Raw genomic sequence first — 24,376 nt, forward strand, 5'->3', positions numbered from 1 at the left:
AGTCAGTAAATGACCAAAATTAACTTCTACCTGACCCAAAATTTATGTTTTCAACAGTAATGTGGTTTTTAAAGTTCACTCAAATGGTGGACATTCAAACATTTTATTGAACTGACTCTAGGGTTAAGCTCCTCAGCTCATCGTTCTCTGGAAAATTGAAATCTATAGATCCAAATAGCTCCCCAGCCATGTGAAAAGTAGATTTGAATGTATATTTACATGACCAAGATAAGCCTCTAATCATTGAGAACAGGATGCAGGTGGGATGTGTGGAGAGAAGACTGCTGCTTCCATGCTGTGACTAGGGGCAGCTGGGCTGTGTGCCCTGCCCCCAAACAGCTGTCTCACTCCCTGATAGGCCATCAGTGTTCCTTCCTTCCCTTGAATGTCCAGGGCTTTTCTGCAGATAAGAATGCATTATAAAATAAAAATAGTCTTGATTGGAGGAGGTCTTCCAATACTAATAAGTCCTTTAAGGAGGGTTTTTTTGACGATAAGTTAGAACTGGATGGGGTCTATATGAGATGTCTGTGGATAGGAGAGAGAAAATGGAAAAAACTCTGTGAATAAAGAAACAAAAAATGGGCCGGGCGCGGTGGCTCACGCCTGTAATCCTAGCACTCTGGGAGGCCGAGGCGGGTGGATCGCTCAAGGTCAGGAGTTCGAGACCAGCCTGAGCAATGAGCGAGACCTCGTCTCTACTAAAAATAGAAAGAAATTATCTGGCCAACTAAAATATATATAGAAAAAAAAAAATTAGCCGGGCATGGTGGCGCATGCCTGTAGTCCCAGCTACTCGGGAGGCTGAGGCAGTAGGATTGCTTAAGCCCAGGCGTTTGAGGTTGCTGTGAGCTAGGCTGACGCCACGGCACTCACTCTAGCCTGGGCAACAAAGCGACACTCTGTCTCAAAAAAAAAAAAAAAAAAAAAAAAAAAGAAACAAAAAATGGTGGGATTGGGATGGATTGTCGACATGCTTCCTGAAGGTACAGGATGCCAGTAGGTTTTTGGGTGGAAGAGGAATTTGGATCATATGCCATGTCTTTTTAAAATGGGATTATTTTTGTAATTTTACATATTTAAAGAATAGTATATAATGAATCATTATGTATCAACCATCAATGTTTGATAATTATCCACCTGGGTCCAGTCTTCTTCATTTATTCCATGGGAATGCCCCTTCCCCCATATATATTAAGAGAATCCCATGCATTTTATTGCTTCAAATCAGTCCCGATGTGAGAATCAGTTTGCTTCACTTTCTTCTCTCCCTCTCCTACCCTTCCTATCCCACCCACCTCATCCTAGCTCTTCTTATTTTCACTTTTTATTTTCAGCACTGCAGCTCTGATGGTCCAGCTCTGCCAGGACACAGATCCATAAGGTCAGCTCTGCACCCTCTGCAGCTCAGAAGAAGGAAGCAGACCAGCAGTTCCTCACTCCCTGTCCTCTTGTGCTCTGAACAGATGGCTCTATAATGACAGCTCCATAATGGCAGTGGGTGAGACCCTGCTGTACCTCAGGGCCACTCTTCTGCTGCTCTGGCTTGAGGTGTCTTTGTCCATTTATGGCCACTCTCAGGCCAGGCCCTCCCAGCAGTTCACCTCCCCAGAAGTGGTGATCCCCTTGAAGGTGATCAGCAAGGGCAGAGGTGCAAAGGCTCTGGAATGGCTCTCCTATAGCCTGCAGTTTGGGGGCCAGAGACACATTGTACACATGAAGCTCAAGAAGCTGTTCGTTTCCCCATACCTCTCTGTGTTCAGGATGCCCTCGTCCAGGATCAGCCCTACATCCGTGATGACTGCTACTATGACGGTTATCTGGAAGGGTTCCCTGAGTCCCTGGTTGCCCTCAGTACCTGTTCTGGGGGTTTTCAAGGAATGCTACAGATAAATGACCTTGCTTATGAAATTGAGCCAATTAGGATTTCTGCCACGTTTGAACACCTGCTGTATAAGATAGACAGTGAAGACACACAGTTCCCACATAAGAGATGTGGTTTAACAGAAGAGAAAATAGCACGTCAATTGGAGTTTCAACTCTCATACAATTTCACTCTGAAGCAAAGTTCTTATTTAGGCTGGTGGACCCACCAGAGTTTTCTTGAGCTTGCAATGTTTGTAGATCATAGTAGATACCTTTTCTCGGAAAGTAACGTGTCAGTAGTTCAGTTCCAACTATTTGCTCTTGTCAATATTGTGGATGCTCTCTATAATGCTCTTAACCTTGATATAATTTTGACTGGGATTGAGATATGGACTGAAAAAATCCATTTTCTACTAGTGAGGACATAGAGCATGTTGCGGAGGAGTTTGCTTTTTGGAAGCGTTTTGACTTTGAGAAGCGAGTGCATCATGATACTGTACATCTTCTTATAAAGGAAGGAGATGGTTGGTGTGAAGCTTGGTATTGCCTATATTAAAGGAATATGCCAGACTCCACATAATTGTGGAGTTGAAGTTTTTGAAGACAACAGCGTGGTTGTTTTTTCAGTGGTTTTCACCCATGAGCTTGGTCATAATTTGGGTATGATACACAACACTCGATGGTGTGTATGTGGGCACAAATTTTGCATAATGTATGCCTACAGAATGCCAACAACTAGATTCAGCAACTGCAGTTATGCCCAATATTTTGACACTAGTTACAGTATTGGATTATGTCTTCACCCTCCTCCATATCCAGAGAATATCTTTAGGCTGAAGTTCTGTGGAAACCTAGTGGTTGAGGAAGGAGAGGAGTGCGACTGTGGAACCGTGAATCAGTGTGCGAAAGATCCCTGTTGTCTGTTAAACTGCACTCTGAGTCCTGGAGCTGCCTGTGCTTTTGGAATGTGTTGCAAAGACTGCAAATTCATGCCATCAGGAACTTTATGTAGACAACAGGTCACTGAATGTGACCTTCCAGAGTGGTGCAATGGGACATCCCATCAATGCCCAGAAGATGTGTATGTGCAGGATGGGTTTTCCTGTAGTGTTAATACCTACTGCTATAAAACGTCCTGCAGTAACCATGATATGCAATGTAAAGAGATTTTTGGCCAAGATGCACTGGGTGCATCTCAGAGTTGCTACAAAGAAATCAATACCCAAGGAAATCGTTTTGGTCACTGTGGTATCGAAGGCACAATATACGTGCGGTGTTTGACTGCTGATATCCTGTGTGGGAGAGTTCAGTGTGAAAATGTAAGAGAGATTCCCAAACTGATAGACCATACTACAGTGCATCAATTTCACTTCAATGACACGACTTGCTGGGGCACTGATTATCATTTAGGGATGTCTATACCTGATGTTGGTCAAGTGAAAGATGGAACTACGTGTGGTCCAGAAAAGATCTGCATCAACAGGAAGTGTGCCAGTATGGTTCGTCTGTCACCAACCTGTCAGCCTGAGACCTGTAACATGAGAGGGATCTGCAATAATAAACAGCACTGTCACTGTGACCGTGGGTGGGCACCTCCCTACTGTAAATACAAAGGCTTTGGAGGTAGTATTCATAGCGGCCCACCTCCTAGACACAGCGTGGAAAGGTTAAATGTGAAGAGAAATTTGAGTTATATCTCATTATGGTGGCTTGTTCCTTTGATTTCCTTATTTTTATTTTCCTTCCTTGTACTTTGTAAGAAAAGGAAAGAAACAAGGAACAAAGTGAAGAAAAGCATAGAAAGTAAGAAAACAGAAAGGAACAATGGAGAAAGAAATAAGAGTAAAACCAAGGCTCATATATCATTTAAAAATCTCTCATTTTTTGTTTTAATAATAGAGAAATACGAGGGCATATCTGACTGTTTAAACAAAAATTCAAAGATCTTTCATGTCGAGATCATAAGCATTAGCTATCATAGAAAGTATTCCTAGCATGTTCTAACTCACTCTTCAGTGTTTTAAGCAATATTAAAAGTTCATTTTCCCCAGAAGTCATCTCTTTATGTTTCCTGAGCAAAGGCACAGAAAACACATATATTTTTTTTATTTCAGGATATTATGGGGGTACAAACATTTTGGTTACATGTTATGACTTTCCCACACCCAAACCAAGATTTGAGGCATGCCCTTTCCCCTCTACAACGCTCACCTCGTCCATTAGTTGTGAGTTTACCCACCCCAAACCCCCAGTCCCTACAGAATATTACCACCGTGTGAGCACCTTAGTGTGGTGAGTACATGTGGTGCCTATTCTTCCATTCTTGTGATACCTCACTTAGGAGGATGGGCTCAAGCTCTATCCGGGAAAATATAAGAGGTACTAGATCACTGTCATTTGTTATAATTGAGTAGTATTCCATTGTCTACATATACCATATCTTATTAATCCACTCAGGGATTGACGGGCACTTGGGTTGTTTCCACATCCTTGCAATAGTGAATTGTGCTGCCATAAACATTTTGAGTGCAGATGTCTTTATTATAGAATGTCTTTTGTTCCTTTGGGTAGATGCCTAACAGTGCTATTGCTGGATCAAATGGTATTTCTATTTTTAGCTCTTTGAGGTGTCTCCAAATTCTTTCCCACAGAGGTTGCACTAATTTGCAGTCCCACCAGCAGTGTAAGAGTGTGCCTATCTCTCCACATCCTCGCCAGCATTTGTTGTTTTGGAATTTTTTGATAAAGGCCAATCTCACTGGGGTTAGATGATATCTCATTGTGGTTTTGATTTGCATTTCCCTAATGATTAGAGATGTTGAGCATTTTTTTTATGTTTGCTGGCAGACTAATGTCTGTCTTCTTTTGAAAAGTTTCTGTTCACGTCCTTTGCCCATTTATTGATGGGGTTGTTTGATTTTTTTTCTTGTTGATTTTTTTGAGTTCTAGATAGATTCTTGTTATCAGCCCTTTATCAGATGTGTCCTTTCAAGGGCATAGAATTCTTTGTCTTTTCAAGGGCTTTTATTGGCTCCTTAAGTCAACCTTAGTTTTTTTAAAAAAACTGTTCGGTCATATCCGAGAAGATCACATTCCAGCTAAGGGCTTGGTAATATAACCAGCATTTCCAGCTGCTTCCTGTTACAAGAACAATAGATTCTTACTGAACTCATATAAAAACTATATTGTCATAAAAATAAGAATATTTACTAATAGTTTTGAAATTCTGGAGGGATCAAGTAGGGAGAAAGAGTAAATGCTTCAATTTTGCTTACAAAATTACACTTTACCAAATTGTTACAAAGCTACAGAAAGCTTACAAGTTTTCTTAAATCTGTAAAAGGAAACATAAAAGAATAATCAATGTTTCAATCAAAAAGTCATGAAAAAAATCATAATTCTTCATTTCAGGCTCATATAATCAATTCTTGTTTTGCTTGATGTTTAGTTAGCAATTTTGTGAGTCCAATTTTTTTTTTTTGATTAGAGTTCTAGAATTTTTACCCAGTCCAAAGTTATCAGAAAGATACACTCAGAAGTTTTGCAACCTCCTTGGACCCTCACTGATGCCCTGATACCTGCTGTCCTCGGTTACCTCTTGCAACCCCTCTCTTCTTCCCCCTTCCCTTAGCACAAAAAGGAGCCTAAAGTTTATACCAGCTTAAGATGGTTCTTTAGGAAATTAGTCCACCATTTTCTCAATTTTCTGGCTCTCTGAATAAAAGTCTACTTCCTTGCTCCAACACCTTGTCTCTCGACTTATTGACTGTCCTGCCCTGAGTGGTATGAGCTTGGACTCAGTTACAAATTAGCCAGCCAAGAGTGGCTGCTTGTGGCCAGCTAGCCCTGTTCAGGGGAATTTTGGAGTAAGTCCTTAGCAGCTGCCTGGACCATTTGTTCCAGGGAACCCCCTGGATTTCCCAGGACAATTCCAACTTGTTGCCACCAGATCAAGGAACTGACAAACCTTTGTGAGTCATGGAACTCAATTTGAAATTTCATAGGGTAAGTTGCTTTGGTGTGTACAACTGGGAACTCCCTTCCCCTCTATTTGGGGGTTTTCCTGAGAATAAACCACTCTGTTCTTGTTTTTGTTGGGGTATCCTGTTGGAGAGGGGAATAGTTGTTGGGCTTTTATCCAATTTGAGAACTGGATCATTTGCATTTGTCTGTCAATCATCTTTGTGCTTTTGTGTGATCTGTCTGTAACTTTGTAATTATGGGGAACACTCCATCTATCCACAAGGAGAGTCTGCTAACATATATCTTGAAAAAATGGTCTCATGATAGTTATGAACCTATGACTAAGAAGAGATTTTTTTTTCTTATGACACGGTTTGGCCACAATATGTCTTGTGGTAAGAGGAATGATGGCCACTGAATGGTTCTTTAAACTATTATACAATTTTACAGTTAGAGTAAAAATAGGGTCTAAAAAATAAAAAATAATTTATAGTTAGAGCTATTTTGTGAAAGAGCAGGAAAAAAGTGATGAGATCCCTGTACATGCAAACATTATGCTTTTGCACCAAGATGAAAAAAAAAAAAAAAGCAAGATGAATGCCATCTCATGGTACAAAGAGCTGGAAAGGCTGAGAAGCCATGAGGTAAAACACCCAGTTTTCAGGTGGGGCAAATAGATAATGAGGAGGAAGGAATGTTAATCCAAACCTTGAACTCATCCCCTACTGTGCTGGTAGTCCCTTTACCCTGACCAACGCCCACTCTGATCTTGCCGCTGCCACCTCTGTGGTCACTGGCACCTTTTGCTCCCACTCCTGTGCTAACCGGCTGAGGGGCTGAATATGCCACAGGCCTTAGGGCCTTATCCATGCATGGCTCAAAGTGAGGCACTCCCCAAAACAACATATGGGGCACAGGGACTTGGTTTGGTGTCACCATCTGGGACCTAGCAGGGAACCCAATTTGATCAGGGGGCCATTTGCAGAGCTGGGCAATTTCCACTGCATCAATATCTGGTAGGAGGACTAAATGTCCAGGATCACCTGGCTGGTTTTCCTGGGATACACAACCCATTTTCAATCTCAGATTTATGCAAGTGGAAGAATAACAACCCTTCTTATAGAAAGGACCCCCTTTGCATGACTGAGATTTTTACCTCCATTTTTTGCTACAAAGCACCTTTCATGGGCAGACATACACACTTATGAATATGATGTTGACTGGAGATGAGAGGAGGATAGTTATTGATAAAGCTAGAGAAGAGTCACCCACATCAGCTTCACCAAGCGGACCCAAATAGAACTCCAGACATGAAGAGTCTCCACTGCTGAACCTATCTAGGGTCTGAATGACAGGCAAGATCATTATAGGAAATGTATTTTGGTGGGCTTATGAAAGGGGATACTCAAGGAAAAAAGTCTTGACAAACTTTAGGAAATACAACAAAAACCTAATGAGGACCTTTCAGAATTCCTAGAAAGAATTCACTAGGCATACAAGTGTTACACAGATGCTGACCCTGAAGCTCCTAGGAATACCAGAATGGTAAAGATGACTTTCATTGGACAGAGTGCCCTGATATTAAGAAAAAGTTACAGAAACTAGGTGGAGCATTTGGAATGAACCCTTCTCAGTTGGTAGATATTGCTTTTAAGTTTTTAACAATAGGGAGCAAAACAGAAGAAAGAAGATGCAAAGAGAAGTGCCACTTTCCTGACCGCTGCATTGGATTCCTGGAAGACAGGTAATGACAAGAAAGGTAAGCCCCCATTTGTTAAAAATCAATGTGCTTACTGTAAAGAGGAAGAACCCTGGAAGAAAGATCACCTCAAGTTGAAGAAAGGAAAAGCAGAGGGTAACAATAAGATAGAAGCAATTCAGATGGTTGAGAGGGAAATATGTTCAGATGAAGAATGAAGGAGCCAAGGGGCTCCCTTAGACTTAAGGCATCCATCCAATTCAGATTTTTGCACAGAAGCCCCACGTACAATTGACAGTGGGGAACTGATTAACTTTAGTGGACACGAGTGAAACCTATTAGTTATCAACACCAAGTTGGCACAAAGAACTTCTCTGTCTACTCCTGTTGTGGGAGTATCAGGAGAAATACAAAACCATTCATTTTTACAACCATTAGGGAATGTCATTTAGGACAGCTCACACTGAAACACAGTTTCCTATTGAAGGAGCTCAGGAACTTTCACCCCAAAATATGACTCCTTGGTATAAAGAGTGTTTTGAATTAAAGGCCCTAGAGACCAACAGGTCTTTGGAACGGACTTTCCCTGTATTTGCATAACCGGATGGACCTATCAAAAGAACAAATGACTTCCTTTTCCTTCCCTGGATTCTCACTATATTGCAGGAAAGAAAATCAAGAATGCAACCAGGCCGGGTGCGGTGGCTCACGCCTGTAATCCTAGCACTCTGGGAGGCCGAGGTGGGCGGATCGTTTGAGCTCAGGAGTTCGAGACCAGCCTGAGCAAGAGCGAGACCCCATCTCTACTAAAAATAGAAAGAAATTATATGGACAGCTAAAAATATATATAGAAAAAATTAGCCGGGCATGGTGGTGCATGCCTGTAGTCCCAGCTACTCGGGAGGCTGAGACAGGAGGATCGCTCGAGCTCAGGAGTTTGAGGTTGCTGTGAGCTAGGCTGATGCCACGGCACTCACTCTAGCCTGGGCAACAGAGTGAGACTCTGTCTCAAAAAAAAAAAAAAAAAAAAGAATGCAACCAGACCTGGCCCAAGTCATTTTAAATATAATACCTGTCCCTCAAGATTAATTTAATTTGTGAAGAGAATCATTTATAAGTCAATCTCTTTCCCCCACCTGTTCATCTTCCCTAGCAACCATTTATTGCCCCTAAATGGAATTACCTGTATTCCTCATCTCCCCCTCCCCTCTAAAAGGAGAGATAAAAATATCTCTGGACTTCATTGGGATATAGGGTAATCACTCTGTGATTCTTCCCATATGCACAGTAAATAAACCTGTTCCTCTTATTAATCTGCCTTAATTGTGAGTTGATTTTCAGTGAACTTTCAGGGGAATGGGGAAGTTAGAATGCCCCATCCCTGACTGAGGCTGAGATCTCCTTTGTAAATTGAATGCTCAAGTAATCTTTTCACAGTTGGCTATCAGAATCCCACCAGAACAAGCTCTGAATCTGCAGATGGCTCTTATGGAGATGCTAGAGGAGGAGACAGATCTCCTGCTTCCTGAGGTTGATGAACAGGTAAGGCTGGACATGTGGGTAGATGGCACTCCAGGCAGGGCCAAAAATGCATGGCCAATATAGATTCCTGTCAAACAGGATGCTGGGATACCTAATCTAAAACAGTATCCCTTGAGACAGGAGGTCCAGAAAGGGATACAGCCAATTCCTGAAAAAATTTTGGCAACAGGACTAATTAGATCATATAGGTCCCCATACAATACTTCCATTCTCCCTGTCAAGAAATCAAACTCAGCAGAGTATCATTTTTTTCAGGATCTAAGGGCCATTAATGAGGTGGTTCAAGACTTACACCCTGTAGCACCTAAACTGTATACTCTGCTCACAAACATTCAGGGAGAATATGGATGGTTTTCAGTTTTGGATTGAAAAGATGCTTTCTTCTGCATCCTATAGTAGAGGAATCACAACAGCTATTTGCTTTTGAATGGCAGGACCCAGATACACAGACAACTCAGCAATATTGCTGGATGGTTTTGCCTCAGGGCTTCAAGAACTTCTCTACCTTATTGGGGTGGGAGTGGGGATGTTAGCCCAAGACCTTAGAAACCTTGTGTTAATTAGATGAAGGACTCTTACTGCAATATGTGGATGTTTTGCTGATAGCAAGCCCCACCTATGATAAATGTTTATAGAATAGTATAAAAACATTGAATCGTTTAGCTGAATGTTCATATAAAGTCTCTCAGAGAAAAACCCAAATATACAAACAGCGGGTCACCTATCTGGGTTTTGCTATTTCCTGAGGCCAGTGAGATCACTTATGTGACAGAAAGCAGGCCATAGCAGAATTGGCCCACCCAAGACTCACAGGCAACTGAGGGGATTCTTAAGGATTGTGAGATTCTGATGAATTTGGATTCCAAATCATGGACTTAAAGTAAAGCCCCTCCATGTCCCTAAAGGCACATGATCTAAAGCCTCTTATTTGGATTAAAGAATGTCAGAAGTCTTTCAGTACCATTAAGGAAAAATTGATTTAGGGACCTGCTTAAGGCTGTCATACTTGAAAAAGCCCTTCAATCTGAGTGTCCACAAAGGACAGGGAATAAATCTCAGAGTACTGACCTAAAACCTTGGGTACTATTCGATGACCAGTTGCATATTTCTCCAAACAATTAGACCACACTGCCAAAGAATGGCCCCTTTGTTTTCAGGCCATGGTAACCACTTGTGATATCCTCAACAAGCTGACAAATTCATCCCAGGACAGCCTATCACCATATATGTCCCTCACTATGTCCTTTCTTTGATGGAACAAAAGGGAGGCTATTGGCCAACATCGGGGAGGAGGGGAAAACACCAGGTCATTCTCCTAGACAACCCCAATGTGAGGCTGTAAGTTATTTCTGTCCTAAACCCTAATGAAAACTTACTTACTTCCTAATGAAACCACACACACCCCTGAGAACGACTGCTTACATGTTATTGAAGTAGTATATTCTAATCAGCCAGATCTAACTTACCAACTGCTGGTGGCTGGTACTATTGAAATTTTTTTTAAACCAACAAGATTTAAATTTTCTAATTTTTTGTTGCTAGTATTAAAAAATACTGTACAACAAAGTTATATAATGACCTTGTGTCCAGTAACCTTGATATATTTACTTTTAATTTTAATAGTTTATTTGTACTTTCTTCTGAATTTTTTACATATGTGCACAATCATATCATCTTTACTTCTTATCTTTCAATCTTTATACTTTTGTTTCTCTGCCTTGTCTTACTGGTCTGGATAGGACTCCAGGATAATATTGAGTATCATTGGTAACAGAGAATATTCTTTGTCTTATTCCTATATTTAGGGGGGAAGGAAATATTCATAATTTTAACATTGAGTATAATACTGCCTGAAGGTTTTTTAGCTGCCCTTTATCATACTAAGAATCCTCCCTCTTACTTTTAGTTTGGGAGAGTTTCTGTCATGATATTGGACTTTATCGAATATTTTTCTGCGTCTATTAAGATGATCATATGGATTTACTTCTATTCTGTTAATATGTAAATTATATGTGTTGAAATTTGAATGATAAACCAACATTGCATTCCTGGAGTAAATCCCGAATGGCTCTGATGTAGTATCCTTTTGTATTATATTTAGTGCTGGATTCTATTTGCTACTATTTTTTTTGTAGAATTTTTTTTTTTTTTTTTTTTTTTTGAGACAGAGTCACACTTTGTTGCCCAGGCTAGAGTGAGTGCCGTGGCGTTAGCCTAGCTCACAGCAACCTCAAAGTCCTGGGCTCAAGCGATCCTCCTGCCTCAGCCTCCCGAGTAGCTGGGACTACAGGCATGTGCCACTATGCCCGGCTAATTTTTCTATATATATATTTTTAGTTGTCCATATAATTTCTTTCTATTTTTTTTAGTAGAGACGGGGTCTCACTCTTGCTCAGGCTGGTCTCGAACTCCTGACCTTGAGCGATCCACCCGCCTCGGCCTCCCAGAGTGCTAGGATTACAGGCGTGAGCCACCGCGCCCGGCCGTTTTTGTAGAATTTTAAATCTATGTTCATGAGACGTATTATCTTCTACTTTCTTTTTCTTAAAATATCCTTGTTAAAATTTTATATTAGGGTTATGCTTTCCTCATAAAAGAAGTTGGAAAAATCTAACTCTCTCCTATATTTTCTGAGAGAGTGTACAAAAGACGGTATTTTTTTTTTTTTTTTTGTAGGTTTGGAAGAATTCATTAGTGGACTTACCTAGGCTTTTGGTTTTCTTTGAGAGATGGTTTTTAATTATGGATTTTTAATAGATACAGAGTTATTCTGATATTCTATTTTTTTCTTCAGGAAATTTTGGTAAGTTTTTTTTTTCTAATTTGTCTATTTCAAGCATGCTGTCAAACTGATTAGATTAAAATTACTTATCTTTTTTTAGTAATCTGGTAGATTCATAGCCACATCTCTTTTTTTCAGTTTTTATATTGATAATTTTAATTTGTTTCCTGATTTCTTAATCATCTTGCTGGAGGTTATTAATACATGAATTCCTTTTAAATAATGAAATTTTTATCTTATTGTTTGCTCTATTGTGTATCTGCTTTCTATTTAGTTCTCTATTTTTACTACTTTCTTTTTAAATTTTCTTTGGTCTTAATTTGCTACTATTTTATTGGCTTCTTAAAGTGAAAGCTTATTTTCAGTCTTTCTTCTTTTTTCTTTTTTAACATTTTTATTTTCAGAGATAGGGTCTTGCTCTATTGCCCAGAATGTAGTGCAGTAGTCTTAGCTCACCATAATCAAAAATTCCTGGGCTCAAGTGGTCCTCCTGCCTCAGCCTCCCAAGTAGCTACGACTACCAGTGTGCATCACCATGCCCAACTAATTTTTTTTATTATTATTTTATTTTTTGTAGACATGGGGTCTCCCTATGTTGCCCAGGCTGGTTAGAAACTCCTGGCCTCAAGCAATCCTCCCATCTCAGTCTCCCAAAGTGCAGGGATTACAGGCGTGAGCCACCATGCCTAGCTTTCTTCTTTTTAAATATGTTTCTTCAAATTATAATTTAACCTCTAAACACTGCTTTGCCTGCATCCCAGAAGTTTCAAAGTTTTGATAATGTTGTATTAATATTGTTCTCTTCAAACTGTTTCCCAGTATTCATTGTGATTTTTCCTTTGGCCCATTGATTATATGGAATTGTATTGCTCAATTTTCATCTTTACCCCTTATTGGTTATTTCTAGTTTAATTCTTGTGTGGTCAGGGAATAAACTCTGTACACATTTAATCCTTTCAAATTTATTAAAGTCTGCATTATGATCTGGAATATGATCTGTTTGATACATGTATCAAATGAACTTGAAAATAATGTATATTCTGCAATTTGGGTGGTTGGGGGGAAGTACTCCATAAATGTCAATTAAGTCACGTTGGTTAGGATATTTCATTTACAGTTGGAGGCTTAACAGGAATTTTATGAGCTAGTTCATCATTAGATATTGTTCTTCATGATTAATACATTATGTTGTAACACATTTCATTATGTCCTATCAATAGAAGCAGCTATTATTGGAGGATTTTTTTCACTGATTCCCACTACTTTCAGGTTGTACACTCAACTCAGTGTGAGCAAAATTCCTCTCACAATTATATTCATATATATATGTACACACATATATACATATATTCATATATTTTATTTTTATAGATTTAGGAGTTACAAGTGAAGTTTTGTTACATGCATATAGTGTATGTAGTGGTGAAGGCTGGGCTTTTAGAGTAACCAACACCTGAACTATGTACATTGTACCTGTTAAGTAATTTTTTGTCCCATACCCCCTTCCTACCCTTCCATCCTTCCTAGTCTCCAGTGTCTATCATTTCACTCTCTATGACCATGTGTACATATTATTTAGCTCCCACCTATAAGTGAGAACATGCAATATTTGACTTTCTGTTTCTGAGTTATTTCACTTAGGATAATGGCCTCCAGTTCCATCCATGTTGCTGCAAAAGACATGATTTTATTCTTTTTATGACCTAGTAGTATTCCAGTTTGTGTGTGTATATACACACATAGACATACACACCCTACACACACATACACACACACACACACATTTTCTTTATCCAATCATCCATTAGTGGACACTTAAGCTGATTCCATATCTTCACTATTGTGAATAGTGCTGTGATAAACATACAGGTGCAAGTCTCTTTTTGATATAAAGATTTCTTCCCCCCCCCCAAAAAAAATCATTAAAAGAAAAAAAAAGATTTCTTTTCCTTTGGGTATATACCTAGTAGTGGGACTTCTGGGTCGTATGGTAGTTCTATTCTTAGTTCTTTGAGAAATCTCCATACTGTTTTCCATAGAGGTTGCACTAATTTACATTCCTGTCAACAGTGTATGAGTTGCCTTTTCTTCACATTCTCCCCAACATCTGTTATTTTTTGACTTTTTAATAACAGCCATTTTGACTGCTGTAAAATGGTATCTCATTGTGGTTTCCATTTGCATTTTGTAGGTGTTAACTTTCTTTCTACCATATTTCTTTGGTACTTGGTATTCTGATTATCCTGATGCATATCCAACATGAAACATTATCTCCTCCATAGGTTTATTTATTTCATTAACAGCAGTAATAGTAATAATTTTTATAGTTTGAGAGCACTTTGCTTCAAAATGAGAAGTCTCAGTAGTAGAAATTTCAACTAACTATCTTGGGTGACTCAATGGCTATCTATCACCATATCATACATTTGAAGAACCCACTCACTTGCAAGCCTAAATAAGAAAAGAAGGAATTGGAACCCCTATAATTGATTTCAAGCCAGTGTAATAATCATTATGACTGTCTCAATATCCAAGATATTAGTAAAAATATTATATGATATTGTTGAAGTTAATAGATTAAAATCTGTTATATCTTTATGGCATACCCATTTCAATTAGGTTTTCAAGATGCAACCTCACTTATAATGGAAGAACTGTTACCTTTTCCATAATGGAATCATTGTATTTTTAATTAGCTCTCTAGTCCTTTATATCATTTCATTGATACTAACAGCAAAAATAATTCAAACAAGTAGAAACAGTATGAACTATCTGCCTGCCATTTCTTAATTTTAATTGCTTTACCATCTTTGCAGATCTTTTATATATTAGATAAAATTAATACCCATTCCTTAACTGTAAAACCATAAACCATCAATGATACCGAAGTTATGACTATACAGACTATGAAGACCTGAATTTCAATTTTTATATAATTCCCATGGCAAATCTTAAACCAGGGGAATTACAACTACTTCAGATGGATTAAATGAGTAATTTTACACATGGAAATATCAACTTATATATTAATTTCATCTAAAGGTGTATTATACTCATGAGCCATATCGACATCAGGCTTAGAGACAAAATTCCAGGACATTTAAATCAAGCAATTCCAACATCTACATGACATGGCCTATACTATGGGCAATGTTCAGAAATTTATGGATCAGCTTTATGTCCATTGTACTTTAATTAGTTCCACTAAAACATTTTGAAAACTGGTCAACATGTTTATTATAATATCATTGTGAAGCTAAATAGCATTAACCTTTTAAGTTAAAGCCTGATATTGATGACCTCTCCACAACAAAATGCCATAACTAGATACATCAACATGATTTCTTATTATTATCTCAATAATTCTAGCATTATTTTATTTCAACTAAAAATTTTAAATCCATCAACAAGATATTTGGAGCACCACAGCATGCAATCTTCAATCTCTTGAGAAAAAAGTAAATGAAAATTTATTTGTCTCTTTCCTGACTCCTGTGATAATATGATTACCTATTAATATTCCAATTATTTAATTTCCATATATTTTATTTCCCACATCCAATCACCAATAATTAACAATCACTCTTCAATAATGATTACAATGAGTAATTGTATTAAAATAAATAATACCAATTACAATATCAAAAGACTTGATCTGTAATATTAATTTTACTTATTTACGAGTTCAACAAATTTATTAGGCTTATTACTCCACTCATATACATCAAACACTCAATAACCAATTAATTTAGGTATAGCCATCCCATTCTGAGCAGGAACAGTAATTACTGGCTTCCAACATAAAACAAAAGCATCATTAGCCCATTTTCTACCACAAGGAACACACATTCCACTTATTCCCATGCTAAGTACTGAAACTACTAGTCTTTTTACTCAACAGCCCTACCTATATGATTAAAAGCTAACATTACAGCTGGTCATTTATTTGTTCATCTAATTGGAGGAGCCACATTAATTTTAATATGCATTAGTTCTGCAATGGCCTTAATTACACTGATTATTTTAGTTTTACTTACGTTCTTGAATTTGCCATAGCCTTAATTCAGGCTTATGTCTTCATGCTTAGTCAGCCCTTATTTATATGATAATACTTAATGACCTACCAGACCCACACCTATCATACAGTCAACCCCACCCCTGTCCACCAACAGGAACATTATCAGACCTAACCATAAAATCCAGTTTAATAACATAATTTCACTTCAATAATCTTATTATCCTTAGACCTACTAATACATTAATATATCAATGATGATGATATATTATTTGAGAAAGCACATTCCAAGGATACCACACATCAATTGTCCAAAAAGGCATATGTGTGGAATAATCCTATTTATAATATCAGTTTTTTCTTTTCTGGCTTCTTTTGAGCCTTTCATCATTCAAGCTTAGCCTCAACCCTATAACTATCAAGTTATTGGCCACAAACTGATATTCACACACTCAATCTTCTAGACATTCCATTGCTGGATACATCACACCTATTAGACTCAGGAGTATCACGTGAGCCCACCAAAGTCTAATACAAGGTAACTGCAAACATATACTTCAAGCCCTATTTGTTACAATTGCTGTAGGTGTATATTTTACATTACTACAAGTCTCAGATTATTTTGAAACCTCTTTTATCATCTCTGATGGTGTATATGGTTCAACATTCTTTATAGCAACAGGTTTCCATGGTCTATGTGTAATTATCAGTTCCACTTTTCTTATTGTTTTTTTGTAAAATACCATTTTACATATAACCATCATTTTGGATTTGAAGCAGTTGCCTGATATTGACATTTTGTAGATGTAGACTGACTAGTTCTATGTTTCTATCTAATAATGAGGATCCTATTCTTTTATAGTACAATTGACTTCCAAACAGTTAGTTTTGCTATAAAAGAATAATTAATCTGATATTTTCTTTATTAATTAATACTTCACTGGCATTATTGGTAATTATTACATTTCAATTACCACAATTAAACATTTACACAGTAAAATTACGTCCATATGGATGCAGATTTGACCTAGTAGGACCAGCCCATCTACAACGTTCCATAAAATTTTTTCTAGTAGCCATTATGTGTTTACTACTAATTTTTATTCTAGAAATCATTCTCCTACTACCCTTACCATGAGCATGTCAATCAACTTAAAACCAATTCACTATAGAACTAACTTTAATTTTAGCCATAGGCCTAGCCTATGAGTGAATTCAAAAGGGATGAATTGAATATGGTAATTAGTTTAAACCAAAACAAATTATTTTGACCCTTAAAATACCAACACGCCTTCAATTTATATTAACATCATCTTAGCATACATTGCATCCTAAGTAGGGCTATTAATATATTGAGCTCACCTAGCATCCTCATTATTATGTTTAGAAGACATATTATCATAATTTACTCTAGGAACAGTGGTAGTATTAAATATTTATTTCACACTATCCACCATAATACCAATCATTTTACTAGTTTTTGCAGCTTGTGAGGCTGCATAGGTCTAGCATTACATATGGCCTTGACTATGTGCAAAACGTACATCTTCTTCATTATTAAAAATTATTGTACTCACAGTTATTCTGTTGACATATATTCCAAAAAATTCTATAATGTAAATCAATATAATTATTTACAGCTTATTAATTAGTCTCTTCAGATTATTTCTCTTAAATCAGTGTAATTCAAACAGCCTAGGTTTCTCATTAATCATTTTTTTGACTCACTACCAGCTCCCTTTTTTACATTAATAACTTGGCTACTTCCCATAATAATTCTAGCTACCCAACATCATCTCTCCAAAGAACCAGAGACTGGAAAAAACCACACATCTCAGAATTAATTCTCCTATAAATATTCTTAATTATGAAATTTAATGCTATGGAATTAATTTTATTTTATATCCTTTTTGAAGTAACATTAATTTCAAATCTAATCATTATCACCTGATGGGGAAACAAACAGAATGACTCTATTCCTTATTATGTACACTAACTAGTTCTTAGCCCCAACTGCTAGCATAGTTCAAATTCCATAGGCTCACTAAATTTTTAAATAATCCACTACTGACTTCAAACATTACCCAACTCATAATCTAACATTGTTTTATGACGAGTGTGCATAATGGCATTCATAATAAAAACACTCTTTTATGGCCCCCACCTTTGAGTGCCAAAGCACATGTAGAAGCCCCAGTTGCTGGATCTGCAATTCTTGCAGCCATATTACTGACATTAGAGGCTATGGCATACTACAAATTACTAGACTATTAAATCCGCTGACAGAATATATAGCCTACCTCTTTTTTATGCTTTCAAAATGAAAAATAATTATACCAAGCTATTTTTGATTATGACTAACAGACAGAATCACTCATTGCATAGTCATCTGTAAGCCATATAGCACCAGTAATTGTACCTATCTTTATCCTAACACTAGGGAATGTTATAGGAGTTAGAGCCCTAATATTAGGTTGGTGCAAAAGTAATTACGGTGTCAGACCGTGAATTTTAAATCATTATAACTAGGTTCAAACACATCTTTGTTAATCAAAATCGGAACCATTACAATCAACACGTTTTTGCCAACGAGAAATGTTTCTTTATTCCTGTAGCATAAAAATCCATACTTTGGGATTCAAAGAACTCTTAGAAAGCATTTTCTACATCCTGCTGGTTGGGGAAGAGTTTTCCCTGTACAAAGTTGTCGAGATGCTTGAAGAAGTGGTAGTTGGCGAGAGGTCAGGTGAATATGGCGGCTGCGGCAAAACTTTGTAGCCTGATTTGTTCAACTTTTGAAGCAATAATCCCCTTTTCCTCTGTTTATCTGCCGAGATATAAATTATGGCCGAATCATTCGATACACTCCAACAGAACACCTGTATTCTTTATTTGCTTCCTTATTCACGTAGGACAAGGCCTATGTTATATATACTTTTCTGGAAACTTGAAATGTTGGAATTATCTTATTATTTACAGTAATAGCTATAGCATTTCTATGTAAATTTTACCATGTTATGTTCTGCAATGAGGACAAATATGCTGAGGAGGAACTTTAGCTGCGAATCTACTTTCAGCCACCTCACATGTCAGTACTAACTAGTAGAATGAATTTGAGGAGCATCTTCAGTGGATAAAGCCACCCTCGTGAGATTCTTTACTTTCCACTTTATGCTGCCATTCATTATTTCCACCCTAGTCATTACTCACCTCTATTTCTATGTAAAACAGAATGTAATAATCCATCAGGAATCTCGTCAAATACAGAAAATATTCCATTTTGTCCTTATACCACAATTAAAGATAACCAAGGATATCTTTAGTTTAAATTCCAGTTTAATTTTTGTGTGGCCAGAGAATAAACTCTGTACAAACTTAGTCCTTTGACTGTGTCAAGACTTGCACTATGGCCTAGAATATGATCTCTTTTGATACACGTGTCAAATGGACTTGAAAATAATATGCATTCTGCAATCTGGGTGGCTGTGGGATAGTGCTCCATAAATGACAATTAGGTTCAATTAGTTAGTGTTATTATTCAAGTAATCTATCTCCTTACCAAAGTTTTGTCTGTGTGTTCTATCAAGTATTAAAGGAAGTGTATTACAACCTCTAATTTTTATTGTTCATTTTTCTATTTCTTCTTTTTCTATCAATTCTGGAAAACAGTATGGAGGTTCCTCAAAAAAACTAAAATTGAATTACCTTCTTATTCAGCAATCTCACTAGTGGTGAGAAATCAGTATGTTGAAGAAATGTCTGTACTCCCATGTTTATTGCAGCATTATTCATAATAGCCAAGATATGGAAACAACCTGTGTTCAGCAATTACTGAATGGATTTTTAAAACATGCTGTATATATACACAATGGAATGCTATTCAACCTTAAAAAAAAAAAAGAACATTCTGTCATGTGACAACATGGATGAATTTAGAGGGCATTATATTAAGTGAAATAAGCCAGGTGCACAGAGACAAATGCCATATAATCTCACTTATAATGTGGAATCTAAAAATGCTGAATTCATAGAAGTAGACAGTAAGCAGCCTGGGAGCAGACCCTGGACCCCTGCCAAAACAGCTTTTGCCTGCCTTTGTGGAGTCTGAAGGTAGGCTCACCTGATCCAGCCCTGCCCAGTCCCACTCCTCTACTCATCTCTGCTGTGGTGGAAAATAAGGAGACCCCTGGCCCACCACCTGGGGCATTCAAGTGCTTTTCCTGAGGGGCTAGAGCAGGTCACAGGTCCCAGAAAACAACACTGCAGCTGGCTCCTTCCAGGATGCACCACCTACTGGTAGGGAGGATAACTTGTACAGCCTTTACAGGATTTACTGACTCAATCATACGAGGTATGGCTGATTCTTATCTAGCAATGTTAATGTAAGAGAAAAATGTTAAAAGTAAACAATCAAAGAAGTTAAATATAAACTTTGTAATCTTTAGTTTAAAAAGATAATATTGATATGAACTCATGATTTTTAATCTCCTTTATTTGTATATAATTTATATATAATAACATTAATGTACCCATGTTAAATGTAACAATTTAATGAGTTTTGACACATGCATACATAAAGGTATAGAACAATATACCATTACCCCCATGATTTCCTTGTGCCCCCTGCAATTAATCTCTTCTATCCTCTATTTTATGCTGCTGCTGATATGATTTCTATTACTATTGATTTCTATTATGGCCTATTTTAGAAATTCATATAAATTCAATTGAATAGTATTATTCTTTGAGTCCTGCTTTGTTCACTCAGCATCTTTTTGAGATTCATCAAGACTTTTCTTGTATAAATAGTTTGTTCCTTTCTATTGCCTGCAAGTATTCTATCATGTGATTCTAACAAAACTTGTTTATTCAATCACCTGTTGATGAATCTTTGTGTAGTTTCCAGTATTATGGCTGTTTATAAATAAAGTTGCAATGGATATTCACTTATAAGTGCTTGGGAAACATATGTTTAATTTCTGCTGGGTAAACTCCTAAGAATAGAATTGTTGGGCATAGAATAAGTATATATTTAATTTTGTAAGAAAGTTCCCAAAATGAGTTCCAAATGATTATAACATTTTATACTCTCACCAGCAGTGCATGAGAACTCCCGCTGCTCTATACATCTGAACTCCTGGTATTATGAGACTTTCTAACTTTACCAGTTTAGTAGATCTGTAGTGATATGTACTTGTCATTTAACTTGTATTTCCCTAATGACTAATGATACTGGCATTTTTTAACATATTTACCAACCTTTGTATATCTTCTTTTGGAAGTATTTTTTTCATAGCCTCTGCCCATTTTAAAATGGATTGTTCCTCTTCATCTCCCTGAGTTTTAAAGGTTATTTTTATATTCTGGATACATATATGTACCTTGAATATTTCTCCCAATCATTTTTTTATCAGTGTCCTTGGAAAAGCAGAAAATTTTAATTTTAATTACATCCAATTTACCAATTATTTTATGGTCAGTGCATTTCTGGGTGCTACATAAAAAAATCTTTGCTTACCCTAATGTTATATAGATTCCCCCCTATTTTTGAGAATTCAACATATGTGATGTATCTTGAGTTTATTTCTCTCTATGTGGAAGGTGGTGGCAAGTTTCATTTATTATTAGTAAGACATCCAGTTGTGCTAGAATTGTTATTGAGACAACTTTTATTTCCTCATTGAATGACCTTGTCAAATTTACCATAAAATCAATATAGCAAATATTTATGGATCTTCTAGGCTCCCTATTCTGTCCCATTGATCCATATGTCTCTTCTTAGACCAATGCTACACAGTTTTGATTAGGCAGCATAGCTAGATCTCAAAAAATGTACTGAGTGAAGGAAGCTAGATTCAAAGGAATACATGCTATTTGAATTCATATGAAATTCTAGAATAGTCAATATTCTTTAATGATAGAAATCATAGCAGTAACTACATAAGGTAGGGGATGCAGGACTGGTTGCTTAAGGGCACAAAGAAATTTGGAGGGTAATGATATGCTTCCTTTTAAAATTATTTTGGCTAATCTAGATTATTTATATTTGGGCTAATCTAGATATTACATTCCAAATGTGGAAATTTGGATTTTCATATAAATTTTAGAATAAGTTTGTCAATTTCTACATAGATGTCTTCTGGGATTTGTATTGTTGCAGCATGGGATCTGTAGATCGATTCAACTAATGTTGTATTTCTCATATCTCTAATTCATGTACTAGAGTTATTGTATAAGCCAGGGCACTACTTCCATCTGTGCCTTATCCTAATATACCACAAAGGAGAGTCTTAGTTTATTTATCTATTTATTTATTTTTGAGACAGAGTCTTTGTTGCCCAGGCTAGAGTGCCATGGCGTCAGCCTAGCTCACAGCAACCTCAAACTCCTGGGCTCAAGCAATCCTCCTGCCTCAGCCTCCTGAGTAGCTGGGACTACAGGCATGCACTACCATGCCTGGCTAATTTTTTCTATATATATTTTTAGTTGTCCATATAATTTTTTTCTATTTTTAGTAGAGATGGGGTCTCGCTCTTGCTCAGGCTGGTCTCGAACTCCTGACCTTGAGTGATCCACCCGCCTCGGCCTCCCAGAGTGCTAGGATTACAGGCGTGAGCCGCCGCGCGCGGCCGAGAGTCTTAGTTTATAATGCTACCGTACACTGGTTGTCACAAACCTACTTGCTGCAACTATGAGTCCTAGTTGCTATCTGACAAATAACTGATCAAATTCTAGACTCTTGCCTCCTATGGGTCTGCCTTTTAAGGAACACTTCTGCTACCAACAGCCTAAACACACCCTGAGACATGGGTTTGAGTGTGAGTAATTTATTTGGGATATAATCCCAAGATTTGAGTGCCTGGTGAAGGAGGAGGAAACTGAGACAGGAAAGGGATAAAAGACAATCAAGCATTCATTAATGGGTGAATGACCATGTGAGCAACTAGGACACAATTATACTACAGACTCTCTGAGAGACAGTATCCAATATCTCAGAGTTGTCCCATGAGGATTGGGGAAGTTGTAATGTTCATTCATAAAACATCTCTCATTGGTTGAGAGTTGCTTCCAGATGCATTAACCCCCTCTTGCCTCCAGCCTGCTCCATGAATGGCCCAAGTATACTCTTGAAGTAGAAAACCATTAGTGTGTATAGGAATTGTCACCAGTACTACAGATAATCTCAAGTTTCAGACTAAGAAGATACAGGCAGGCACCACTAGCATCTACTGTACCATACTTTCCAATCCCAAATACCTTTACTTTTACTCTGACTTCCCCAGGATTGCATTTCCCTAACAAAGCATTTGAATTTAGCCCTTGCCTCAGCATTTGTTTTTCCAGGGAAGTTGGGTGCAGTAGATGCTGATGGCCCACCCTACCCTTGTCCCACCTTAGTTCACCTGCAGCCACAGTAGACAATTTCTATGCTCTGACAGTTCTCCACTTCAAGTGCTTGCATCTTAGGTCTTCTCTTCCTGACAGCTTTCTCCTAAACCATGGGAAAATATTTCAAAGTGTGTTTCACATGACTTCTTAGAAAATCCACAGGGATGACTCCAGTAACCCACAGAAGAAACCTGCTCATTAACCTACCCTTTTTTTGTGCTTCCCAAATAAACTAACTCCACCTAAATCCTTATCTCTGTGTCTGCTTTTTCGGGAACCCAAATAAAAACAGTAGGTATGATTACATACTTGTTATAAATAGCATAATTCTAAGTACACTATTCGTTATATGTTATAAATAGTGTAATTCTAATGACGTGCCTTGATACAATTGACTGATCTGGCCCTAATTAACCCAACCAATTTAACTCTTTTTGTATAGTAACAGTTATAGTTACTATACAAAAACTATATAGCTTTTCTTAAAATTAGAATATTATAAAATTTGATGCTTCTTGTAAAAATTTACAAATAATTAAAATAATAAGTAAAATACTGTGACTCAAACAAATTAACTTTGAAATATAATACATAATCTCAACCAGTAAAGCAGTAAAAAGGGACTTATTCAATAAAGTGTATCAGGACAACTGGCTACCTACTTGAAAAAGTATGTGATTGGATTCCTATGTCATTCCTTATAGCAAAATAAATTCCAGATTTAAGCATAAAAGCTGAAGCCAATATTATCCCAGAAAAAAATTCAATCATTCCAAAATTATCACATGTAGAAATACAAAACTCAGCAAATGTAAAAGAATACTAGATTGATAAATTTTACTGTAATGAACTTCAAATACTTTTTACAACAAATAATTTCAAAATAGAATTAAGAAATTGAAGCAGCTATTATTTGTTTCCATGTGGACATATATACTAACAACATGTGAATCTTTCTCTGATAGTCAGGTTTAATCATATCATATTCTTGACTCACTCTTTCCTATTTCTATGGCTCCACCAGATGTCCTTTTCTCCTTTTTGTTCCTGGCTGGTACATTGTTACACCTTCTCCTCGTCTACTCCTAGAGTGCATCAAACCATACAGGGGTGATCACAA

The 24,376-nt window shown here is 37.2% G+C and overlaps 1 pseudogene; it reads left to right on the plus strand.

The window, feature by feature from the left end:
* The first annotated feature begins 1,350 nt into the window (after positions 1–1,350).
* On the plus strand, positions 1,351–18,645 carry LOC138398569 (disintegrin and metalloproteinase domain-containing protein 20-like; annotated as a pseudogene).
* The last annotated feature ends 5,731 nt before the right edge of the window (positions 18,646–24,376 follow it).

The sequence above is a fragment of the Eulemur rufifrons genome, chromosome 2 (assembly GCF_041146395.1).
Source record: "Eulemur rufifrons isolate Redbay chromosome 2, OSU_ERuf_1, whole genome shotgun sequence".
NCBI lineage: Eukaryota > Metazoa > Chordata > Mammalia > Primates > Lemuridae > Eulemur > Eulemur rufifrons.